This window comes from Giraffa tippelskirchi, chromosome 13 (assembly GCF_054371585.1).
Source record: "Giraffa tippelskirchi isolate mGirTip1 chromosome 13, T2T-mGirTip1v1.2.pri, whole genome shotgun sequence".
Taxonomy (NCBI): domain Eukaryota; kingdom Metazoa; phylum Chordata; class Mammalia; order Artiodactyla; family Giraffidae; genus Giraffa; species Giraffa tippelskirchi.
Genome location: NC_137287.1, coordinates 76,552,260 through 76,579,053, shown reverse-complemented (window position 1 = coordinate 76,579,053; position 26,794 = coordinate 76,552,260). Strand labels below are relative to the sequence as shown.

The 26,794-nt window shown below is 40.0% G+C and overlaps 1 protein-coding gene and 1 long non-coding RNA gene across 2 annotated transcripts in view; one reads left to right on the top strand and one right to left on the bottom strand.

The window, feature by feature from the left end:
• Positions 1–14,022, bottom strand: part of LOC145531411 (uncharacterized) — a 30,885-nt gene extending 16,863 nt beyond the window's left edge. The window contains exon 1 of the long non-coding RNA XR_014072410.1: positions 13,789–14,022. This is a non-coding gene — a long non-coding RNA (uncharacterized LOC145531411). The remainder of the gene's footprint in view (positions 1–13,788) is intronic.
• NSUN6 (NOP2/Sun RNA methyltransferase 6) overlaps positions 1–26,794 on the top strand; it is a 153,148-nt gene that overhangs the window by 49,993 nt on the left and 76,361 nt on the right. The gene's annotated exons all lie outside the window — the stretch shown is intronic.

The following is a 26,794-nucleotide window of genomic DNA, read 5'->3' as shown; positions in this document are numbered from 1 at the left end:
GGCTCTGGTGGGTCTTTGTAGCTGCGCTCAGACTTTCTCTAGTTGCAGTGAGTGGGGGCTGCTCTTCCTTCTGGTGCGTAGGCTTCCCATTGTGGTGGCTTCTCTTGTTGTAGAGCTTGGTCTCTAAGGCACTCGGGCTCAGTAGCTGTGGTGCACGGGCTTAGTTGCTCTGAGGCATGTAGGATCTTCCTGGACCAAGGATTGAACCCATGTCCCCTGCATTGGTAGGTGGATTCTTAACCACTGGACCACCAGGGAAGATCTTCCTGTTTCTTTATTTGGTTAATTTTCTGGTTTTTACAGGGCTTGAAGAGTATCACGCAGATTGGCTCCTGTCAATACATCCCCTGGCAATTCAAACTGCTTCTCTTAATCGCCAGCCAGCAATGAGTGTGGTGAAGTCCTGTGTTGACGGGATTAAGATTGAACAGAAAATTTCTTGCCATTGTGACCTAGATCTATGTCACAGGAAGTGCTGGAAGCATCATTAGGTGTCGGTCATCCAGAGACTGGAGTGAATGACAGTAGAATCTCAATATCTCAGCCAAAATTATACACCAGTCTGTATGGTGTTTCCCAGATAGTGGGGTTTCAGAGACTTCAGTCATTTGATTACCACAATTTTTGCTTATCCTCATGTCATCTTTACTTTGTATGCTGTGCTGTGCTTAGTCGCTCAGTCATGTACGACTCTTTGTGACCTCATGGACTGTAACCTGCCTTGCTCCTCTGTCTATGGGGATTCCAGGCACAAATACTGGAGTGGGTTGCCATTTCCTTCTCCAGGGGATCTTCCCAACCCAGGGATCGAACCCAGGTCTCCCACATTGCAGGTGGATTCTTTACTGTCTGAGTCACCAGAGAAGCCCAAGAATACAGGAATGGGTAGCCTAACCCTTTTCCAGGGGAACTTCCTGACCCAGGAATTGCACAGGGGTCTCCTGCATTGCATGCAGATTATTTACCAGCTGAGCTACCAGGGAAGCTCCATCTTTACTATACATACATCACTCAGTCGTGTCCAGTTCTTTGTGATCCCATGGACTGTAGCCCACCATGCTCCTCTGTCCATGGAATTCTCCAGGCAAGGATACTGGAGTGGGTTGCCATTCCCTTCTCGAGAGTATCTTTCTAACCCAGGGATCGAACCCAGGTCTCCTGCATTGCAAGTGGACTCTTTACTGTCTGAGCCACCAGGGATGTATATCTTTACTGTAATTTATTTCAATGTTCTTCAATGACAATTTTACTTAAATACATTATTTTAAAAGGAAACTTTTAGTTGCTGCCATTAATGGGAGGACGGTTTCACTTACTATAATAGAAGATCATCTTAGAACGAATACAATGACAACCAGACTATACTATCAAATTCTTTGCAGACACAGGGATTAGGAATTAGGAGGGGTCTGTCATTTATTTCTTTTTTAAAAAATTATTCTTTTGCTTTTATTTTTATTTTTTCTTGGAGTATTGTTGCTTTAAAATGTTGTGTTAGTTTCTGCTGTCATTTATTTCTAACAGTCATATAAACTACTATGTAAACTATCGAACAGCATGCAAGAACTCTAACTTCCTGTGCCGTCCCTTTCCCCACTTGAAAAAGCTTCAAAGCCATTTACCTTTTTCATCATAGGCCATTATCTGTGAGGAAAAGCAGAGAGAGAGTTCCCTTTGCCAATTACAAGTGTAACTGGAGACTGTGGGGCATTAGGCTGTGGACGGAAGGGACTAATAGAGGTTTGAAACTACAAGGAAGGAATCAGTAGCTGACACAGTGCTGAGACAAGAGGGTACCAAGTGAACCCTACTTGCAGATTTTGTGTAGTAAGACCTGTAAAGAAAAGCAAAAACAGTGTCAGTTTAGAACAAAGGGCTTAGAAGCTGTTCAAAGGAGGAGAAATATCACAGCAGTAGAGAAATTTAAAATGGAAGAAGAAAAGATGATAAATGTTCTCAGTGGTAAACATGAAAAGTCCTGATTCCTAAGCAAAATTTTGTTTCCAATGATCATTCCAGATTAATCTCTTGATTTTGGAAATACACACATATCCTGAAGGGTTTCTTTACATTTTTATGGGCTTATAAAATACTACATGAATTGCTTAGGTGGTAGCTACACTTGTGGATGTTATTTGTCACTGGATAAACAAAGAAAGGCCTAGAAATCTCTCAGGAAATGTATGTAGATCATATTCTAAATACAATTTATTCTTCAAGAAAATTCAAGTAAATCATCTATTGCCAAAATATGGGGATTATTTTATGAGAGCCCTGATTAAAATGCCATTGGGAATGAGTTTCAGACATATTCATTCAATGATTCAGCTGCCAAGAATGAAAGCACATAACTTGGTTAAACCTTGGAAAACTTGCCATGGAAGAGGGAAGCTGTGATTGATTTTGGAAGAAATATATGGAGAAAAAATGAAAACTGCTAGTTAGATATTATAACAATTCTATGAACTGGGTTGAGAATAAGGAATATTTACAAATAATTGTAAAAGAGAAAAAGCTGCAAAGATGACACAACAGCGATGGAAAGCATTAGAAAACGTTTAACCAGTTGAGCAAGGTTTGGGTGTGATGATAATAATGTTAAGAATAAGTGGAATAAGCCATCACCCTTGAGCACTTTATTACAGAGCAGTGCTGCTGTCACTATTTCAGCAGCTGCATACCTTCATTAAGTGTAGATCTTGGGAACAGTTAAGTACTTGTTACCTTAAGATTAAATTGCTTCCTAGAAAGCCAAATGACAGTTCAAAAACTTTTCTGTGATTAGCGTTTTGTGAATCCTGCGGCAAAGAAAGAGATGAAGAAATAAATCCTATTTCTCTCTTTTATTTTATTTCATCTTATTTTTGGCTGTGCTGGGTCTTCGTGACTGTTCTGGGCCTTCACTGCTGTGCACAGGCTTTCTCTAGTTGCAGTGAGCGAGAGCTACTCTCTAGTTGTGGAGAGTGGGCTTCTCATTGCAGTGGCTTCTTTTGTTGCAGAGCATAAGCTCTAGGGCACTTGGGCTCAGTAGTTATGGCTCCTGGGCTTAGTTGCCTGCAGCAAGTGGAATCTTCCCAGATCAGGGATTGGGATGTGCCCTGCATTGGCAGGCAGATTCTTAACCACTGGACCACCAGGGAAGTCCCCATTTCTCTTTTTTCTCCTCTCCAGAGCAAGAAAAATCCAGTGTTTCCCCATCAGTTTACATCCCATAGCTATAAATGTGATCATAGACTCACATCATTTTGAAGGGGCAAAGAATCTTTTGGGGAATGTGGGGGCTTTCACAAATATCTGCCTCTTCTAAAAGATGGAATATGAGCTCAGGATCTCAGTATGATTGAATTTAGTCTTAAATTCAACATTTTCAAGACGACAGTTGACTTTTCCTGCCTTCTGGAGGTGTCCATCTGTCATGATTGGTTGTCACTACCTCCTCAGGATGAGTAGCCTTGATGTTGAGTAGGTTCTCCAGCACATATTAGCAGTTTTGACTTGGGAAAGTTTTCTCAAAAATATGGGTATAAGCTTGGAGGCTCCTCACTTCCAAAAGTTCTCTAACATAGAATTGTATGCACTTGGTGTTAGAGATACCTAAGTCAAATATATAAAGCTAAGTCTTGTAGGAGCAAACTGGCATCAGGACAGATGAGAAGACTTCTACCATAGCCACGGTCATAAAAAATTCTCACTTTTCCTCGATACATTAGCAAGTGATCTATGAATGGCCTTTTGTCTCTAAAAACTTGTGGATACCCTTAAGGATCAATGGTTTTTCACCCACGGAGACTTTTGGGTCATATTTATTTTATTGAATTTGACATACATTCTAAAAAGTATACAAATTTAAGAGTATAGCTTGATGAAATTTTACAAAATGAATAGGACCCAGATCAAGAAACAGGATACTGTTAGAATTTTAGAAAATCCCATTATGCCCACTTTCAGATACTCCCCCACAAGTAACAACTATCCTTATTTCTAACACCAAAGACAGGTTTTGCTAATATTTGAATCTTTATATAAATCAAATTATACAATGTATACTTTCATGTTTAATTATGTTTGTGAAATTCATTCATGTTGTTGCATATTACTCATTGCTGAATAATATTCCATTCTGGAATAGATCACAATTTATTTATCAGTTCTACTGTTGGGGGACATATGGACACCATTTTGATCACTTGCTGAACAGACTTGGCCCAGAAATTTGACTTCTGGACTTAAAGAAAACATTTCTAAAGTTGTCTTAGATGTGATATTGTTGAGGAAGGCTTAGATGAAAGATAAGCTGTTAGCTAAGGAGGGATCCAGATTATCATCAGGGTTTGCTAGGTCTTCTCTAAGAAGAAGTGAGGAATATTATTCATATATTGGAATCCTCAATTCATATATTGGAATTGAGGTCTTCCAAGCATAATCAAATATTCATACTCACACAAGTTTATAAGGTAATTCCTATTTTCCTCAAACGAAATTATGCATGCTTTAGAATTCTGTAAGTTGCAGAGTCTGTTATCCGTCATTATTACCCTGAAAAACCAAGAAACCATCACTATTTATGTCTAAAAAGAATACCAAGATCTCTTCTAGGGAGGATGAAGGCCTGATAACCTTTTTTTTTTTCATTTTAAAAAATTTTTATTATTTATTTATTTTTATTGAAGTATAGTTGATGTGCAATATTATATAAGTTACAGGTATATGATATAGTGATTCACAATTTTTAAAGGTTATACTCTTTTGATAACTAATCTCATCATCATTTCTTTTCCTCTGAAAGGTCCAACTCTTTTCATTCTTTTGCAGAAAAACTGAATAAATCAATGTATTTTTCTTATTTGGTTACACTGTTGACCCATTTTCTCTCATGGTATAAACTCAAGATGTTGAGTGATTTTCTACCATTTTGCCTGCCTTTTATTCTACCTGGGTTTTTAGTTTTGAAATTTAAATTTCAAAGTTCTGTTTTCCATACATGGCCCTGATACTTTGATTAAGTTTCAGTCTGAAATTTTGCTCCCTGCTGATCTCCTCTGGGTTTTTATTTTTTAATTTTTTTTTCAATGCTCATAGCAACTGTATTTACCTTGGTTCCAAGCCCTGATAACTCTTTATAAAGGTATTGTTGTCTTTATACTTAGTCTCCAAAAGCCTGGGCTATCATTATAAAAGCTTTCACTGGGGAAGGATTGTCTCTGCTTCATGTGTAGGCTTCTTTTAACACAGCTATGGGGCTTCCCTGGTGGTTCAGTGGTAAAAAAGAAATCTGCCTGCCAATGCAGGAGACACGAGTTCGATCCCTGGTCTGGGAAGATCCCACATGCTGAGGAGCAACTAAGCCCCTGCACCACAACCACTGAACCTGTGCTCTATATCTGGGAGCCACAACTACTGAAGCCTGCGTGCCCTAGAGCCTGTGCTCTGCAAGAAAAGAAACCACAGCAATGAGAAGCACGAGCATTGCAACGAACAGTAGCCCCCACTCGCCACAACTAGAGAAAAGCCCATGCAGCAACGAAGCCCTACACAGCCATAAAAAAAAAATAAAAATAAAAAAACCCACAGCTCTAGTGACAGGGTGATTGATCATGGATGAGCACGTGAGTATGAATTAGGAGAAATGTAACTGCGGAGGATTCATTACGGCTGAGCCACCAGGGAGGCCCAGTTAACACCCTCAACCATAGTATCAGTGTTTACAGAAAAGCCTCCGTAGTTCCCCTTGACACGGTTAGTGAACAGAAGCTTTGCGTGGCTGTGAGAAGCACAGACAGTTGACTACTCATCAGGCTTCATTTCTCTTCCTATTACGCACTGGGAAGCAGTACTGAACACTTCCCTTTGAGTAAGCCTTTGGTTTTTTTTTTTTTTTTGAACAATCTGTAAGTGAGAAGACTTTGGGTAGAATTAGTGCCTCTTTTCCTCCCTCCCTTCCTTCTCTCCGATTAGCTCACCCTTTCTATCCATTCTCCTCCCACATGGAGTCCCTGGAGGACCAGGAGGCAGCTGGCATGGCAGACAGATCAATTACACAGGGACATTGAGCAAACAAATACATACAATTTCTTACTGTTGGAGAAGGGATTTACAAGTACGAAAGGAGAGAGGCTGAAGAGAACCCCGAGGCCCTGGATCGGAACTGGAAGTATTGGGTGTTTGAATTAATAAGTTCAAAAAATAGATACCCTGAGGGGTAGAGAAACACAGTTGTTTGTGGAGTCTGTATGTTCGTGGGTCTGTGGGTACACATGCATTTATTTCGTAGCTTGAGTCTCTGTTGTAGAAACAACAGCCCAGTAGAAATAAATGTTCTGAGTGCCCAGATCTTGGTTTCCAAATATCAACATCCACTGAAAGGAATCAGAACTTGCTGTAAATGGTTGGCTCCAGGGTTGTAGAGGAAGTACAAGATGATAGTAGGTCACCTGTTGCTCAAGAAAGTGAGGAAATACACAAGGAATTGTGGACACTTGTCAAAAGACAGAGAAGCCAGCTTGAAGGGGGTCTCTACTGGCCAAATCTGGATCATTTTAACAATCAAAGTAAGTAGTGATAGTAACACATTGTTGTTGTTTGCTGTTTAGTCACTAAGTCATATCTGACTCTTTACAACCCCATGGACTCTAGCTCACCAGTCTCCTCTGTCCATGGGATTTCCCAGGCAATAATACTGGAGTGGGTTGCTATTTCCTTCTCCAAGGGATCGTCCCAACCCAGGACTTGAACCCTCAGCTCTTGTGTCTTCTGCATTGACAAGCAGATTCGTTACTACTGAGTGACCAGGGAAGCCCAGTAATAGATGACAAAACATTAGATAAAATAGGAATTCACAGGACTTACCTGGTGGTCCAGTGGCTAAGACTCCATGCTCCCAATGCAGGGGACCTGGGTTCAATCCCTGGTCAGGGAACTAGATCCCACATGCCCCAACTAAAGATCCTGCGCCCAGTAACAAAGATCCCATGTGTTGCAGCCAAGACTCAGTGCAGCCAAAGAAATTAAAATAAAAAAGAAAGGAATCACTTGTCCGTAGAGAGGTGAATAAGTATACAGGGAGAAGGGAAAGCTTTTCCTTACAGGAGAATATTAAATTTTCTATAAATCTGAAATTATTTCCAAAAAGGTAACTATGTCCTGTAAGCAAACAGTGTTTCTAACAGAGTTCCAAAATTGTACAGTTTAAAAAAGAACAAAGTGAGCATCAGTAGGATTCCAAGAAACACAGTCACAGAAAAATAACTCCTGGATGAGATAAAGGGGCATATTTTACTTTTTAAGAAGTGGGGGTCTTTATTCCCTTTGCATTGAGAGGTCCCAGAAAAGACTCTTCCCATGCACCCGCCCAATGAACACCAGTAGCCTGATTTCAGCAGACATCACTCATAGCAAGAAAAATGTGTTTTTTTTGGTTGGTGTTGTTTAGTTGCTAAGTTGTGTCTCACTCTTTGCAACCCCATGAACTGTAACCCTTCCTGGCTCCTCTGTCCATGGGATTTCCCAGGCAAGAGTACTGGAGTGGGTTGCCATTTCCTTCTCCAGGAGATCTTCCCGAACCAGGGATTGAACCTGCATCTCATGTATTGGCAGGAAGAATTTTTACCATTGAGCCCCTGGGAAGGGCTATATTATCATTTCCTTTAGACAAATGAAGGAAAAGATATAATAAACATTGAGCTACTTATTTATTAGAAAAAGAGAAGTTGTTGGGCTCCAAGTTGAAAAAAGTAGAAGAGAGAGAAAAAGAGACAGAAAGACAGAGAGAGAAGAGGGGAAACCTGTTTCTTGTTTGTGCCCTGAGGTATAAACATGAAGTCTGTATTAGTTACAGGTCCTTCTGAGTATGGGTTTGGACCACAGGGGTTAAGGTGGTAGCTAGAAGAAGCCTTCTGTCTCGCTGCTGGCGGGAGGCTCAGTTTGGTGCTATGAGTTGCTGGAAAGAGGAAGACAAGCATGAGCTTCAAGCTGGTGGTGGTCCAGTGCCTGTAGACTGCACACTGTCAGGCAGAGGTCCACTGCCTGGTATGTAAATGCAGGCAAATTCTCATCCCTTTTTATTGCCCCAGCCTCACTCTCTCCATGTTAGGTGCCAGCTTCCCTGGATGCCTTGCATTCTAGAATACAACTGGAGGAATCAGGCTCCCTGACTTCAGACTATCCTACAAAGTTACAGTAATCAAGACAGTATGGTACTGGCACAAAAACTGAAATACAGATCAATGGAGCAGGATAGGAAGCCCAAAGATAAACCCATGCATCTTTAGTCACCCAATCTATGACAAAGGAGGCAAGAATATACAGTGGAGGAAAGACAGCCTCTTCAATAAGTGTTGCTGGGAAAACTGGACAGCTATATGTAAAAGAATGAGATTAGAATATTCCCTAACGTCATACACAAAAATAAGCTCAAAATAGATAAAGACCTAAATGTAAGGCCAGACACTATGAAACTCTTACAGGGAAACAAAGGCAGAACATTCTTTGACATAAATGGCAGCTAGATCTCTTTTGATACACCTCCTAAGGTAATGAAAAAAGAATATGATATATCATCATCACCTTCTTCAGAAGGTAGCATTCTTGTCTTACCCTTCTCAGTATCTAAAATTCTCTCTCTGAATCTTCCTGCTGGTCAGGACTTCCAGAATAAAGAGTTACTGCATGCCTCAGTGTGTTTTTGAATAATATTTGCTCTGTCTTCTTTATTGACAAGGGCCACCATCCATCTCAACAGATTGTGCTCATTCTATTGACCATGACCATGGCATTGGGATACTCGTTTGCCAGACTGTGAGCTCTCGTGGAACCCTGCACCTCTTATGGTACTTCTCACACCTTCGATTATTTAATGTGCATCTTTTCTTTGAGCTGTACGAAAGCAATGACTATCTTGTTTACTACTCTGTGTTTAGGCTTAGCACAATACCTGGGAATGACAGATTTTCAGTAAATTCAGTTTTGACCAAGTTTTCTAGACCTAAGTAGGAGTCTGTTCTTACACTGTCCCACATTGTTGGTGGTTTAGCTCCAAATGCCAACTTTTCCAGTCTGCTCTGCCACCTGGAGAAACTGTGACTTACTTGGCTGTGTTCTGTGGTTGGGTAGTGACAAAGATGGCATCAGAGATCAGATTTTGATTACCTGAACCATTATTGTATTTTCAAAACAAGAAATCTGGAAAGTAACCCTGTGATTCCTTTTAAGGTTGCAAAGGATGTTTGCCAAGAGATTCAATCTGATCAAAAGGAGTTTAAACTCCTCGATGACTCAGCAAGACACAGGAGACGTGGGTTCAATCCCTGGGTTGGGAAGATCCCTTGGAGAAGGAAATGGCAACCCCCTCTAGTATTCTTGCCTGGAAAAATCCCATGGACAAAGGAGCTTGGCGGGCTACAGTCCATGCGATCGCAAAGAGTCGGACATGACTGAGCAACTAAGCGCAGCACAGCACTGTGTTCGTCGTTAATAAGACTGTATTATCTACTTGAAGTTTTCTAAGAGAATAGTCTTAAATGCTTTTACCACAAAAAAGAAATTGTAATTATGTGACCTGATGGAGGTGTTAACTAAAGCTATGGTGGTAATTATAGTGGAATGTGTAAGGGTATCAATTCAATATATTGTGCATCTTAAAGTTACACACTGTTACATGTCAATTATATCTCAAGAAAGCTGGGAAAAAATACTGTAACTGTTGTTGGGCAGCAAGGAAACATTCAACATAAAAATCTATAAAAATCATCATCAATATATTTTAAAAATGTATCTATTCTGCTGATGATTTAGAAAAGGCTATGTGATGGCTTTGAAATAGTGAATAAGTTACGAGGTTGTGATGTATGAACTTTCACTGCTTTCATGTTCACTAGATGGTTTTGGCAGAGGCCGATACTTATATGAGAAGGGACATATAGTATGCTTTCAGGCTGGTATTTCAATTAATAGTGTTTATAGTTCCTTTTAGGACTTCCCTGGTGGCTCAGAGGTTAAAGCGTCTGCCTCCAATGCGGGAGACCTGGGTTCGATCCCTGGGTTGGGAAGATCCCCTGGAGAAGGAAATGGCAAACCACTCCAGTATTCTTGCCTGGAGAATCCCATGGACAGAGGAGCCTGGTAGGCTACAGTCCACGGATAGTTCCTTTTAGTAATGTAGAAGGTAAATGTGATTGGCAGGGAAACTATAATCACAGCCAGAGGATACTTTAAATAAGAAAAAAATATATACATAAAAACAGTTAATGGAGGACTTCCCTGGCAATCCAGTGGTTAAGACTCCTCCTGCTTAGTGCAGGGGTTGAGGGTTCAATCCCTGGTCAGGCAACTAAGATCCCGCATGCTGCAGTGGCCAAAATAAAATTAAAATTAAACAGTTGATGGAGTAAAATCTGCTTGTAGTTACATTGCCTGGAAGTCTTCTATGTAAAGCATATTTTCAGAGCCAGTTTTACAAAGTAGTATAGATTAATTATTATTCAGAAAATATTTACTCTACCCCTCTCCATCCATTGACTTTACTCTCTTGCCATTGGACTTGGTCAAAAGTCTTCTAGTGGCTGATTCAATATGGTGAAGGTCATAGCCTGCCGGTTCCAAGTACAAGTTAAGAAATGCTATGGTTACTGTTCTTCTATTTGGGCTCCTTCCATCTGTCACGCTCTAGGTAAATCATTGGTCATTTAGCCTGAGTTCTAGAATCAGAGAGGCACAGCTGATCCCAGCCTTCAGCCTGGAGCTAGGTCTGGATAACTTAGTCAAATGTATCTGAACCAGAACCGACTTGTGGACTTGAGAGTGAGAAATGAGTGTTTGTGATTATAAGCCACTGAGACTTGGGGGTTGTTTGTGATGCAGCATTATCATAGCAAAACTTGAGGAATACATTTCCCCAAACTTAATAGTATCTTTTTTTTCTTTCTTTTTAGTTTTGGCTGTGCTGCACGCAGGCTTTCTCTAGTTGCAGCTACTGGGGGCTACTCTCGAATTGCAGTACTCGGGCTTCTCATTGCAGTGACCTCTCTCATTGTGAAACATTGGCTGTAGGGCCTGTGGGCTCAGTAGTTGGGCTGCACCGGGTTAGTTGCCCTGCGGCATGTGGGATCTTCCCAGAACAGGGATCAAATCTGTGTCCCCTGCACTGGCAGGTGGATTCTTAACCACTGGATCACCAGGGAAGTCCCCAGAGTATCTTTTCTATTTTTACTAAAAACAAAAAAGAAAACTAACCATCCAACCAACAACAAAAAAACCCAGAGGACTTGTTCCCTTTGTTAGTTCTTCTTTAAATTCACACATGACCTATAAAATATTAGTCAGTCTTCATGCTGGACACTGTTTGCCCCTCCATATGCACACTCCATTCTTTCCCACCCTTAAAGAATCTGTGCTTTAAGAGGCTTAAGGTCAGGTTTGGCCAAAGGGGAGCTTTGACAGAAGAGCAGAAGGAGGGGCTTCCCTGGTGGTTCAATAGTTAAGACTTCACCTTCCAGTGCAGGGGGTTTGGGTTCAAACCCTGGTGTGGGAGCTAAGATCCCACATGTCTTGTGGACCAAAAAACCAAAACATTAAAAAAAAAAAAAAAGAAGAGATAGTGTAATAAATTCAATAAAGACTTTAAAAATGGTCCACATCAAAAAAAAAAAAAAAAAAAGGGCAGAAGGAACAGAGAGTGGGAGTGGAAATATTTAATTCCTGAACGTTCTCCCTGTTGGGTCGCTGCAGACTGGCTGCATCCAGTGGTCAAAGGTCATAGCCTCATCCAGGCTGCCCTCTCTGGCTGCATTTCAGTCGTAGGTCACTCCTTTTGTCCATGCGGGCCTTTGGGTGGTGATTCTGGTCACTAGCCCCAAGGTCCTGCACTGTCCCTTGTGGTTTCCTTGTACCCTGCCCTCACCTCCACAAATAGCCCCTTCTTCAACTTCCTTCAAACGGCTCAGTCTGAGTGTGCCATCTGTTTCCTGCTGTGATCTGAACAATACACATTCCTTGGTTAGATTTTATAAAAAGTATTTACTAAGTGGCAGAAGTTCAATTTAATTAGGCATTCTGACTGACATGCTTTGTACCAAAGAGAAAAGTGAAGCCTACCTATATGAGAACTGTGCACGGGTTCCCAGCCTTATTTTATTTTCCCCTGGAGGCTCATTTTACACTTGCTCAGGCTCATTTCCAGGGCACTGTTTTCTGTCAGGCACCTTGATTTTTACTCCCAGCTTCAAAGTTTAATGCTAATTAAGAAAATCATAGATTTTCCCTGTAATTCTCTCCATAAATGCTAGACTAACTTGACTTTTAAATTTCTTCTCAGGATTCAGTACATGAGAAAGAGAAGTGAAAAGAGAGTGGAAAATAATTCTTCTCAACTCTCTAAGAGAATTAGTTTCATTGTAATGACTTTTTCCCCCAGTAATAGGCAATCCTGTTCTCCTAGGCTACTGATCAGCTGTGAGAACTTAAGGAGCATATTTGTTCTTTCTATACTCCAATTTTTTCAGGACAGTATGTCCAAGTCAGGACTTGAGAGTATCTACTTTCAGGTTTACTGTGTGAATTTAATACAATGGATGTAGAAGGATTTAGCAGTAATGAGCCTGTGTTGGGACCCAAGAAATGTCCATATATTTTTTCCTCCAGCTGCATACTTAAAAGTAATGCATTTCATGTGCTTTTCAGGTTTACTCAGTCCTTCTGCGATTGGTTTTCAGTGGGTCTGCGTACTTGGTGAACTTCCTTTTCTTTTTTTCCTTATTAAAAAATTTTTTTAATTGTGGAAAAATGAGCGTTAACAGTTACCCTCTTAAACATTTTTAAGAAAAGAGGTTCAGTACTGTAAAGTATATTCACATTGTTTTACAACCAATCTCCAGAACCATTTCATCTTGCAAGTCTGAAATTCTATACCAATTAAATAACAATTGCCCATATGCCTCTTCCTCAGCTCCTGGCAACTATGACTATACTTCCCTCCTGCCAAGTCATAGTTGTTTTTTTTTTTTTCTCATCAGAGTTTTTTTTTTTTTATTGAACTATAGTTGATTTAGAATGTTGTATTAGTTTCAGGTGTACAGCATAGTGATTCAGTTATAGTATATAACTGAATATATATCTTTGTACATACATACACACACATATACATATGGTTACTTTGGTAACCATAAGTTTGTTTTCTTTTTTTAATTTTTAAAATTAAAAAAATTTTGTCCACACCTCACAACATGTGAAATCTTAGTTCCTGGACCAGGAATCGAACCCTTACCCACTACAGTGGAAGCATGGAGTCTTTATCACTGGACTTCCAGGGAAATCCAAGTTTGTTTTCTGTCTGTGGGTGTATTTCTGTTCTGTAAATAAATTCATTTGTATCTTTTTTTTTTTTGGATTCTACATACAAGCAATAACCTGTGATATTTACACTCTACTTTCTGTTTCTGTAAATGTGACTATTCTAGATATCTTAGATAAGTGAAATCATGGAGTTTTTCTTTTTCTCCCTCTGGCTTATTTCACTTACAATAATGTCCTCAAGTCTCATCCATGTTGTAGAATGTGTTGGAATTTCCTTTGGTGAGCTTCTGCTTAAAAATGAATTTTCTAATAAATGCCAAAATCCCTGGGTATCATTTAATGTTACGTTTCTCTATGTGTCGAAGTTGCCCCAGCACTGCATATTACCATGGTGAAACTGCAAAAATTGTAATCTATTCTTAGAAAGTACCCTCTAGTTATTAGTATTCTCCTTATGAATATCCCCCTTTGTTTGATCAACGTCCACATGGGGATATTTATTACCTTGAATCAGCCATCATTCTCTCCTCTGTCAGCCTCCTTGTTCAGAATTGTTTTATGAAGTTTAATGAGCAAAAAGGAATGCTGTAAAAAAGCATATTTCACACCTTAACCATGTAGACCCTCCATTGATTCTGGAATTCCTGGGCAATTTTAATTTAAAATGTGCCTTTTCCACACCCATTCCTCCTGTGACTAGATTCCTTTCCAGGCTCCACTTCAAGCCTGGCTTTCCGTGTTCTGTCTTCCTGTTTGGAATGCACAGCTTCCCAGAGTTCCTGGAACTCTTCTGAACGTAGTGATTAGGGTCTCCTCTAAGACCTTTGCTGAATGTAGATGCCACTGCTCACTGCCCCAGAGCCCGCTCCTGGGAATCAGGCATGAGGCAGGCTTGGTGGTTAGCAGAAAATATTCTCTGAGTCAACCTACAGCAACTATTATTCAATCTTTTGGCTGTTGGAATGATTTCTTTTCTCCCTCTGTTCCATGAAGTAGTGGAGATGGGGTGTGGGGGAGGGGAGTAACCCAGCTGTGAAGAACACCCCAAATAGTGTCAACATTGGCCCCCTCTCCCAGTTTTACTGGGATATATTCATTGAATATAACCTTGTATTAGTTTAGAGTGTTGAACATAATGATTTGAAATATATATATATATAGTGAAATGATTACCACAATAAATTTAGTTAGCATCCATCACCTCACGTGATCACAATTTTTCCTCTTTTAGGATGAGAACTTTTAAGATTTACTCTCTTCAGTTCAGTTCAGTCACTCAGTCGTGTCCGACTCTTTGCGACCCCATGAATTGCAGCACGCCAGGCCTCTCTGTCCATCACCAACTCCCAGAGTCTGCCCAAACCCATGTCCATCGAGTCGGTGATGCCATCCAACCATCTCATCCTCTGTCGTCTCCTTCTCCTCCCGCCCCCAATCCTACCCAGCATTAGGGTCTTTTCCAATGAGCCAACCCTTCGCATGAGGTGGCCAAAGTATTGGAGTTTCAGCCTCAACATCAGACCTTCCAACGAACACCCAGGATTGATCTCTTTTAGGATGGATTGATTGGATCTCCTTGCAGTCCAAGGGACTCTCAAGAGTCTTCTCCAACACCACAGTTCAAAAGCATCAATTTACTCTCTTAGCAACTTTCAAATATAAAACAGTGTCATTAACTTTAGTCACCATGTTGTACATTACATCCCCAGAACTTATCTTATGACTAGAAGTTTGTACCGTTTGACCACCTCCACCTCATGCCTCTAAATCATCTGTTTCTACCAGTTGGGCTTTTCAAGTTTCTACATATAGATGAGATTGTACAGTATTTGCCTTTCTCCATCCTCCAAAATCACTGCAGATGGTGATTGCAGCAATGAAATTAAAAGACACTTAATCCTTGGAAGGAAAGTTATGATCATCCTAGATAGCATATTAAAAAGCAGAGACATTACTTTGCCAACAAAGGTCCATCTAGTCAAGGCTATGGTTTTTCCAGTGGTCATGTATGGATGTGAGAGTTGGACTATAAAGAAAGCTGAGTGCCAAAGAATTGATGCTTTTGAACCATGGTGTTGGAGAAGATTCTTGAGAATCCCTTGGATTGCAAGGAGATCCAACCAGTCCATCCTAAAGGAGATCAGTCCTGAGTGTTCATTGGAAGGACTGATGTTGAAGCTGAAACTCCAGTACTTTGGCCACCTGATGGGAAGAACTGACTTATCTGAGAAGACCCTGATGCTGGGAAAGATTGAAGGCAGGAGGAGAAGGGGACGACAGAGGATGAGATGGTAGGATGGCATCACCAACTCAATGGAGATGAGTTTGGGTAAACTCCCGGAGTTGGTGATGGACAGGGAGGCCTGGTGTGCTGCAGTCCATGGGGTCGCAAAGAATTGGATACGACTGAGTGACTGAACTGAATTGAACTGAACTCATTTTAAGGTCCATCTAGTCAAAGCTTTGGTTTTTCCAGTAGTCATGTATGGATGTGAGAGTTGGAAACTGAAGCCGAAGAATTGATGCTTTGAACTGCAGTGTTGTAAAAGACTCTTGAGAGTCCCTTGGACAGCAAAGATATCCAACCAGTCCATCCTAAAGACAATCAGTCCTGAATATTCATTGGAAGAACTGATGCTTAAACTGGAACTCCAATACTTTGGCCACCTGATGTGAAGAACTGACTCATTTGAAAAGACCCTGATGCTGGGAAAGATTGAAGGCAGGAGGAGAAGGGGACGACAGAGGATGAGATGGTTGGATGGCATCACCAATTCAATGGACATGAGTTTGAGTAAGCTCTGGGAGTTGGTGATGGACAGGGAGGCCTGGTGTGCTACAGTCTATGGGGTTGCAAAGAGTTGGATACAACTGAGCGACTGAACTGAACTGAATGCCCTTAAAATTTGTTAATGTTGTCACAAATGGCAGGATTTCCCTTTTTTTTTAAATAGCTGAAAAAGAATCTATCTATCTATCTATCTATCTATATCTCACATTTCGCCTATCTATTCATCTGCTGGTGGACACTTTGGTTGTTTCCAATGTCTTGGCTGTTGTGAACAGTGCTGCTATGAACATGCTGCTGCCTCTGCCAAGTTGCTTCAGTCTTGTTCAACTCTGTGCGACCCCATAGACGGAAGCCCACCAGGCTTCCCCATTCCTGGGATTCTCCAGGCAAGAAACCGGAGTGGGTTGCCATTTCCTTCTCCAAGGCATGGAAGTGAAAAGTGAAAGTGAAGTCTTTCAGTTGTGTCTGACTCTTAGCGACCCCATGGACTGCAGCCTACCAGGCTCCTCTGTCCATGGGATTTTCCAGGCAAGAGTACTGGAGTGGGGTGCCATTGCCTACATGGGGTGCATATATAATATCTCTTCGAGATAGTGATATCGTTTCCTTAAGACATATATCTAGAAGTAGGATTGCTGGATCATATGGTACTTCTATTTTTAACTTTTTCAGGAACCTACAAGCTGTCTTCCACAGTGACTATATCAGTTTACACTCCCACCAGTAGCACACAAATTTTCCTTTTCTCCATACCCTTACCAATACTTGTTATCATTTATCTTTTTGATGACAGTCGTTCTAACAGCTGTGAGGTCATATCTCATTGATTTTTGTTTCCTGATTATTAGTCAGGCTGAACATTTTTCTTGTACCTTTTAGCCATTTGTATATCTTTGTTGGAAAAATGTCTATTCGGTTTTTGATCACATTGTTCTTGTATGTTGGAGTTGTATGAGTTCCTTATATATATTTGGATATTAACTCCTTATCAGATATATGATTTGCAAATTTTCTCCTTTTATATCTTTTCATTTTGTTGACTGTTTGCTGTAATCCCACTCCTTTTTTTTAAAGATTTTTTTTTGACACGGACCTTTTTAAAAAGTCTTTATTGAATTTGTTACAATAACGTTTCTGTTTTATGTTTTGGCTTTTTGGCTGTGAGGTATCTGGGATCTTAGCTCCCCAACCAGGGATTGAACCCAAACCCCTTGCACTGGAAAGTGAAGTCTCAACTACTGGACTGCCAGGGAAGTCCTCCCACTTCTTTATTTTCATTTTTGTTGCTTTTGCTTTTGGTGTCATATCCAAAACCATCGCCAAGACAGATATCACAGGAGTTCCATGGTTTCAAGTCTTACATTAAAGTCTTTCATCCATTTTGAATTTGGGGGGAATGATGATCCAGCTGTAGAGAATTTTCAAGTGGGGCCAACATTGCTTGTTGAAATATACCCAATATCTCTTATCATAGCTTTTCTTTGAAACATTTGCCAGTTTTAAAAGTTCATTTATTTATAAAAAACATTTCATGTTAGTGACCTTCAACCCTGGCTGTCTACCATATCCCCACTTTTTGTTTACTTTTAGGCATACCACAGAAGGTATTTTCCTCCTGCAGAAAAATTTACCCAAGTTCCATTCTGTAGCTTTCATGTCTGTTAAAATTCGTCTAAAACTCATTTACTTCAAGGATCTTTCCCTGATTAAAAGGTACTGCTCCCTATAGTAATCTATTTACAAGGAGGTGCATTACAGTTTATACAAGAGAATGATCCCTGAGACCCTTGCAAATTACTTTCTTTATAGATACAGTATTTTAATGCACAGGCAAGTTCTGTGCTTACAAGAACTCTAGTATATTACTCTATTATGAAAATAGATACCCTTTCAATTTCTCTGTTGTGTAAGAATGTATACATATGTATATATATATATCTTAAATACAAGTGTTTGTGTGCATATATAGTCTTGAAGTTAATTATGCACGAGCGTGTGTGCTCAGCTGTGTCTGACTCTTTGTGACCCCATGGACAGTAGCCCTTCAGGCTCCTCTGTCCATGGGATTTAACAGGCAAGAATTCTGGAGTGTGTTGCCATTTTACTACTCCAGGAGATCTTCCTGACCCAGGGACTGAATACACATCTTTTGCATCTCCTGCATTGATAGATTCTTTACTACTGAGCCACCAGGGAAGCCTGAAGTTAATTATGTGTGTCTGTGCTTAGTCGCTCAGTCACTTTCAACTCTGCAACCCCATGGACTGCAGCACGCTAGGCTTCCCTGTCCTTCACTATCTCCTGGAATTTGCTCAAGCTCATGTTCATTGAGTCAGTGATGCCATCCAACATTGTATTTAATGCTCTTGAAATAGACTACCTGCCTTGTGACTATTTTGGTTGTGATGGGTGGTTAAGTGCAAGGACTCTACTACTTAAAAAAAAAATTATTTATTTATTTGTCTGTGTCGGGTCTTAGCTGTGGCCACCCTGGCTCTCTAGTTGTGGCACATGGGCTTAGTTGCCCTGCAGTCTGTAGGATCTTATTAATATAGCTCCTGAACCAGGGATTGAACCTGAGTTCCCTGCGTTGGAAGGCAGATTCCTCACCACTGGACCACTGAGGAAGTCCCTCTACTACCTTTTTGTGTTCCTCAGAAGCAGTTGGCATACTGCTCAGGCTACAGTGGACACCTAATTCCATAAATTTCTTGTTAACAATTGATTTTAATTTGGATTTCTAATTATGATTGGGGACCAGAGACTTATTTTCTACTTGTTTTTAAAGCATCTTTATTGAAATATAATTGACATAGAGTAAGTTGCTATAAACTACATACTTTAATGTTTTCACACACACATATATATACACACTTATCAATTATATCACAGTTAAGCAATATAAGCATTACTCAAAAAGTTTTCTGTGCCTCTTTGATTTTTTAAAATTAACTTTATTGGAATCACTTTTATAAAAAAAAAAAATATATATATATATATATATATAAATTTGACTGCACCAGGTCTTAGTTGCTGGATGCAGGATCTAGTTCTCTGACCAAGAATCAAACCTTGGCCCCCTGCACTGAAAGTGCAGAGTCTTAGCCATTGGACCACCAGAGAAGTCCCCTGTGCTTCTTTTGAATAGCCCTTTCCTCTCCTTCCTTCCCTTTACCCCACCCCCAGGGAAGTACTTATCTGTCTTCTGAAACTGCAGAGTTTTCTAGAATTTTCTATAAATGGATCACACAGTATGTGACATTTTTGTCTAGCTTGTTTTCCCCACACAGCATTCAGAAGTAAAGTTACCCCTCCACCAAAAAAAAGAAGTAAAGTTACTATAAATATTCATGTACAAACTTTCATTTCTCTTAAGTATATACCAACATGTAGAATGGCCGGGTTATATGGTACATATATTTAACTTTTTAAGAAACTGTCAAAAGCTAGGTCTACTTCCCTACGTGCATCGTATGAACGTTTGTTATTCTACATCCATACTCACACTTGGTATTGGCAATCTTTTTAGTTTTAGATATTTTAAATGTACAGGTCTTGATTTGCATTTTCTTTTTTTAAAATTCAAATCGCTTTTTTTTCCTTTTTATTTTTAAATATTTATTTATTTGGTTCCACCAGGTCTTAGTTGCAATATGTGGGATCTAGTTCCCTGACAGAGGATGGAATTCAGGCCTCCTGCATTGGGAGCGTGGGGTCTTAGCCACTGGACCACCAGGACATCCCTTGATTTACATTTTTTAATGACTGATAACTTCAAGTGCTTGGCAGCCATCCATGTATCTTTGGTGAAGTGTCTGTTCAAATCTTTTGCTGATTTTTTTGGTGGACTGTGTGTTTATTATCAAGCTATAAGAGTTCTTGTATATTCTGGATACAGGTTCATTATCAGGCATGTATATTTTCTTGCTCTGTGGCTTCTCCTCTCATTTTTCTTGACTGTTTTTCAGGAGCAGAAGATCTAAATTTTGATGAAGTCCAATTTACTAATTTTCTGTTTTATGGTTATGCTTTTAAGGCAGTGTCTGAGAAATCTTTGTTTAACCCAAGCTTACATAGATTTTTCTTCCATATTTTGTTCTAGAAATTTTATAGTTTTAAGTTCCATTTAGCTCTATGACCCATTTTAATTTTATATGGTGGGGGTATGGATCAAAGTGGGGATTCCCAGGTGGCTCGGTGGTAAACAATCTGCATGCCAATGCAAGAGACACAGGAGACAAGGATTTGATCTGTGAGTCAGGAAGATCCCCTGGAGGAGGAAATGGCAACCCACTCCAGTATTCTTGCTTGGAAAATTCCATGGACAGAGGAGCCTGGTGGGCTACAGTCCACGGGTTCACAAAGAGTCAGACATGACTGACACACTCACACAGACACACACACAGACGCACGCACACACACAGACACACACACACACACACACATCCCTGTAATAGGAAGACAAAAATTTTTTTAAATGTTTATTTTTCCCCAGACTAAATCTTTTACTTTAATCGAGAGTGTGCCATTTTAGAGTAGCATTCTTAAGAATTCATAATGTCTCTGGCTTAATTTGCTTCTCCATAAGTTGATGCTTTAATGTTTTGAAATGACCTCATAGATATTTTTACCATTTAATTTGAAGGCTATTGGGTTACATATTCTAAATTTATTTTTACACCATATCACCTCAGAAAAGATGTTGCTATAGATATATAGGTATAATATTTCCATTTTCCCATTTGTAGTTTCATTTACACTGTATAAAAACGAACTATCATGTAGCACATTTGCACATATTCATATCTGAATGTCTATATATAAATAAATGTTAAAGGTATTAACTCATATAACTTCTTTTCTTGGCAGACATGCTGAAAGCATGCGATTACTTCAAAATATTTAAGCAAGGAAAATTAAGAGACACCGAACTAGAATTTGCTGATTAAAATTTATATTTGTTTTTCGAGATCCACATGTTTTTATTTTCTGAATTTTTTTCCTTCCAGTTTTATTGGGATATAATTGACTCACAACACTGGATAAGTTTAAAGTGTACAGGATAATGGTTTGGTTTATATACATCATGAAATGATTACCCCAATCAGTTTAGTGAACACTACTAGGCTCTTCCCACCAGTGAGCAGGACTAGCCCCTGAGCCCCCTCGACCCTGCCCACCAGCAGGCCAACACCCACACTGAGACATCTTAGACCCCTCATCCAGTCACCTCAGGATCCAGCCCCATTCACCAGCTTTGAGACACCCCAGAACTCGCAGTGAGCTGTGTCAGGAATTAGCCCCACCCATCAGCAGGCTGAAGCTAGATTTGGGAATCCTGGCCCCACAACTCCACTCCCCAGAACCTATCAGGTAAGAATGATTTCATATTTTATTTTTATTATTTGGCTGCACCCAGTCCTAGTTGTGGCATGTGGGATCTTTACTTATAGTGTGTAAACACTTAGTTGTGGCATGTGGGATCTAGTTCCCTGAGCGGGGATTGAAACCCAGGCCCCCTGCTTTGGGAGTGTAGGGTCTTAGCCACTGGATCACCAAGGAAGTCCTAGAGAATGTTTTTAAACAGGGAAATTAATATGATTTTATTTGAATTTTAGAAAAGTGTCCTGAAGGAAGTAAGTATTTAGGATGGATAGAGAATATGTGTGTAGAGACATGTTAGAAGTATTTTTAAGGTAATAAATGTCAGACAGGTGCTAGTCTGAGCTAAATTAGCAATCCGAGCGGGGTTAAAGAAGAGGGAATAAAATGTAGACTGAGACGATCTTGGTAAAAATCAGATGTAGGATATGAGAAAATGGGAAGATTTAAGCATCATTCCTGCACTTTGGCTTGTTTGCCTAAATAGATTAGAAGCAAGAGCAGATTTAGATTTAAATTTAGATTTAGAACTGCAAAATTGGAAGTAGGGCGTCTAGATGAAGATGTCCAGTAGGTAATTATATTTATAGGCTTTTTTATGTCTTTCAATCATTTTTGTATTATGTGGTAGATCTGTATAAACAAATATAGCCATATTTAGTGCTACTAATTAAAAAATTTTTTTTATTGGAGTATAGTTTCTTTAGAATGTTGTATTAGTTTCTGCTGTACAACAAAGTGAATCAGCTATATGTATACACATATCCCCTTTTATTTGGATTTCCTTCCCATTTAGGTCACCACAGAGCAATGAGTAGAGTTCCCTATGCTGTACACTAGATTATCATTAGTTTTCTATTTTATACATAGCATCAGTAGTGTATATATGTCAATCCAAATTTCTCAATCCATCCCACCCTCCCTTCCCTACCCTGGTGTCCATATGTTTATTCTCTTTGTGTGTGTCTCTATTTCTGCTTTGTAAATAGGTTTATCTGTACTGAATAGATTCTACATATACGCGTTAATATATGGTATTCGTTTTTCTCTTTCTGACTTATTTCATTCTTATGACAGCCTCTAGGTTCATCTATGTCTCTGCAAATAATACAATTTCATTCCTTTTTATGGCTGAGTGAAAAGGTTTGTAATTCATGGTACATGGCTAAGACGTGCTCAGTATCTCAGTCGTGTCTGACTCTTTGTGACCCCATAGACTGTAGCCCACCAGGCTCCTCTGTCCATGGGATTCTCCAGGCAAGAATACTGGAGTGGGTTGCCATGCCCTTCTCCAGAGTATCTTCCCAACCCAGGGATTGAACTGGTGTTTCTGACGTCTTCTGCACTGGCAGGTGGATTCTTTACCACTGAGATATCTGGGATTCCCACATGGCTAAGATAGAAGTGTAAACTTATGACTATTAGGGTCTATGTAAAGTTGTAGGAAATCTGAGAATGAAATAACTCTAAAGAAATGAGTTGAGTGAGAAGAGGGAGAATAAAGAATCCTAGACATTTTTTTGGTGTTGAAAAAGTTGGATGAGGAAGTGGGAAAAATAAAAAAAAGAAATACAAATAAAAGAAGAAGCAGTCTTAGAGGAAAGAGGAGACACAGGAAAGCATGTTTTAGTAACTAAAGAAAGAAAGCTTTAGCAGAGAGGGAATGATTTAAGTATGGTTCAGATAGCTCAAGTATGATGAATAAAAAATGTTCATTTTGTGAACTAGAGGTTATTGAAGACTCTGGTAAGAGTTGTAGTGGAATTGTGGGGACAGAAACTAGATTATAGTGAGTTGAAAGTAAGTGTCAGGGAAGGAAGTCAAGATGGTAAATATAGATTATCCTTTGGGTTATAAAATAAAAAAGATAGGTGAAGTATGAACTGGAGGAAAACTGAAGTTGGAAAGGAAGGGGTGTGCTAAGTTGAGAAATTTCCTGAAGGGAAAGAATGAGTAAATGATCAATCTTTAGACTCTAGAGTCAGAAATAATTACGTTGAAATATTCCTCTGTCATTTACTGTTTATGTAATGCTGAGCAAGTTATAAATCAGCAAGTTATCACAATTTCCTTATTTGTAATATGAGTTTAACAATAATAATAGACAGGCATAGATCCTGGTTTTGTGAAACCTTGGAGTTCATACAATTTAGGGGGGTCTTTTAAAGAAAAGGAATACAAAATAAAAGATTAGATAATACTTTGAATGACTTGTGCAATTGAATGCTTTGAAGATTAAGGTTCATTAACCTTACAGTAAATATGCCACTGTTCATAAAGGTTAATCTCAGAGGATTAAAGGCTATAATGAAGCAGACCACAGTCTAATGCTTGGTACACAGAAAAGACTCAATAAATGTTGCTGTGACTATTATTTGAACCTGTTTATAGACTGATGGGTAGAACCTCTTGAGAGGGAGAGTGTGAAGATACAGAGGAAGAGAGAGGCAGGGAGGAAGAAAGAGTGAGCGAGAGTGAGTGAGCAAGAGATCATTGATGAAGTCAGATCCAGGTGGAAATGAGATGTTAGAAAATAGAGACAGGGGAAGAGAATCAAGTTTCAGATAGCATAAGTTCTTAGTTTGATAAAAAGGAGGTTACAGGTATGCACAAATAAAGCTTTTAGGCATATAGGTATTCTTGATTCAAGAAACATGATTAATTACCTCTGTTTTACCAATAGGTTAGAGGCAAAATCACCTGTTGTACATAGAAGAATCTAGGTTGATGACCCATTGCTTTTAAGAGCACCTGGATTAGTTTCTTGTTGCTGCTATAATGAATTGCCTCAAATGTAGTGGCTTAAGACAACACAAATTTATTTTGTGGCCTGCAGATCAGAAGTCCGAAATGGGTCTGCAGGACTCTGTTCCTTCTGGGGGCTCAGGGGAGAATCTGTTCATTGTCTTTTCCAGCTTCCGGAGGCCACCTGCATCCCTTGGTTTGTGGCCACATCACTCTGACTTCTGCTTCCATCATCATATCACCTTCTCTGATTCTGACCATACAGCCTACCCTTATGATTACACTGGGGACCTCTCTTAATCCAGGATAATCTCCCCATTTTAAGGGTCCTTTACTTAACCTCACCTGAAAAATCCCTTTGCCATTCACAGGTTCCAGAGATGAGGACATGGACATCTTTGTGAGGGGGAAAGGGGGCTATTATTCAACGTACCATATCATCTGGCCATTTCCTGGTGGCTCAGATGGTAAAGAATATACCTGCAATGCAGGAGACCCAGGTTCAACCCCTGGGTTGGGAAGATCCCCTGAAGAAGGGAATGGCAATCCTTGCCTGGGGAATCACATGGACAGAGGAGCCTGGCTATCTACAGTCAATGGGGTTGCAAAGAGTTGGACACGACTGAAGCAACCACCACACAAACAGGATAGAACTGCATTTTCAGAACAAACATGCACCACAAGTATAAACTTTTGGAAGATAACAATTAATGCATAAGGCTCCCCAAGAAAGGAAGTAGTTCCAGACAACTCTAGAAAAGAGCCAAATTCAAACAGCAATGAATTGTGTCTATGATTTATGTAAGTTAATAGGTAGAGAGGCAGAAATATGGGTGCAGATACTGGTAGGTCCATAGAAAGTTGGAATTTATTCTTGATTCTTCTCCCTGCCCTCACACATCTGCCTAGTCACTAGGTCCCCCTGAATTCCACATCTGAATATCTTTCACATCTACCCAGCTTTCTCTGACCTCATTCCCTGGATTATTGGAACTGCATTTGGATAGATTTTTCTGCCTCCATTCTTGTACCAGTTTTAGTCCTTTTTCCACAATCATCTGACATGATCTTTTAAAGATGTGATAGGAATCTGAGCTTGTTACTCTTCTGCTTTGAATCTCTTTAACGACTTGCCATTGGCCTTAGGATAAAGTTCTTCCTTGCTTATCAGAGCTAACAGAAATCTTCAAAAGTAGGGTCTGGATCCTCTCTCCAAACTATACTCTTGCAGGACTTTCCTAATGGTCCAGTGGTTAACACTCTGCCCTTCCAGTGCAGGGGGTGTGAGTTTGATTCCTGGTTGTAGAACTAAGATCCCAATGTCACAGGGTGTGACTCCCCCCGCAAAAAAAGCAAAACCAGAAACAACTATACTCTTGCCACTCAACCCTTCATACACTACATACCAAGTCTGCACGAGACAGTTCCTTCTGGCCGGAAAATTCTGATTTTGGTTCTTTTTCCTCTCCTTCCCCAGTGCTCCCCGCCTCTTCTGCCTGGCTAACTCCAAGTCAACCTTCTGGTTTTAATGTAACTCTCTCTTCTGGGAGCCCACTTCTTTCTGAAAGGCTTTTATGCTCTTTGATTCCATTTTAGATTAGATTAAATGAGATTTTCTTGCCATTTCCTCTTCCATGCACCCCATGTTTCCCTATTTTTAACATTCATCATATTTGTAACTGCTTATTAATTTTTTCTACTTCCAAAATAGACTGAACATTACAGGGGGGTTTGACTGTCTATACTCTAGCTGCTATACCTACATACCTAATGCAGGATTTGTTGCTTATACTTATATTTATTTGCTTTATATGTTGCTAAATAAATATTTGCTGGATATGAACTATAAATTATACTTAGTCATCCAATTATTTACCTATCAATGTAGGGCCTAATGGGCTTCCCATTTGGCACTAGTTTGTAAAGAATCCTCTTCCCAATGCAGGATACGTAAGAGACTCGGGGTTTGATCCCTGGGTCGGGAAGATCCCCTGGAGGAGGGCATGGCAACCCACTCTAGTATTCTTGCCCAGAGAATCCCATGGACAGAGGAGCCTGGCGGGTACAGTCCATGGGGTTGCAAAGAGTCGGACATGACTGAAGCGACTTAGCACACATGCATGCATAGGGCCTAATATGTGCTAGGCACTGCCTTAAGGATGGGGCTACAAAGGTAAAACTGACGTGGAACTTGATGTCAGTATTCACCATAGTTCAATTTGTATTTTGGGTAGTTATTTAAGTACCTGTATGTCTGCCACTGTGACCACTTCTCTCACGTGCCCCAAAATATTATTATTATTATTATTATTATACTTCCAGGCCTAGGGTGGCTGAAGACAAAGTTTGGCTAACATCAGTGGGCTGAATCATTCTGTCCACTAAGTTGTTCAGTGCGTCCAGGCTGTGATTGCTGTAAGCTGTACTGCTGCTTGGGCAATACGGTCAAACTTTATTGTTTTGGAATTGTCAATGATGGCAAGCCCAGGGGGACCATCACAAATCTAAGGAAGTGCTCTCAGGACTCATACCTGAGATGGAGGGCCTCCTGAAGGCATGCACACTGGCATGCACACTAGGGGCCTCCCTTGG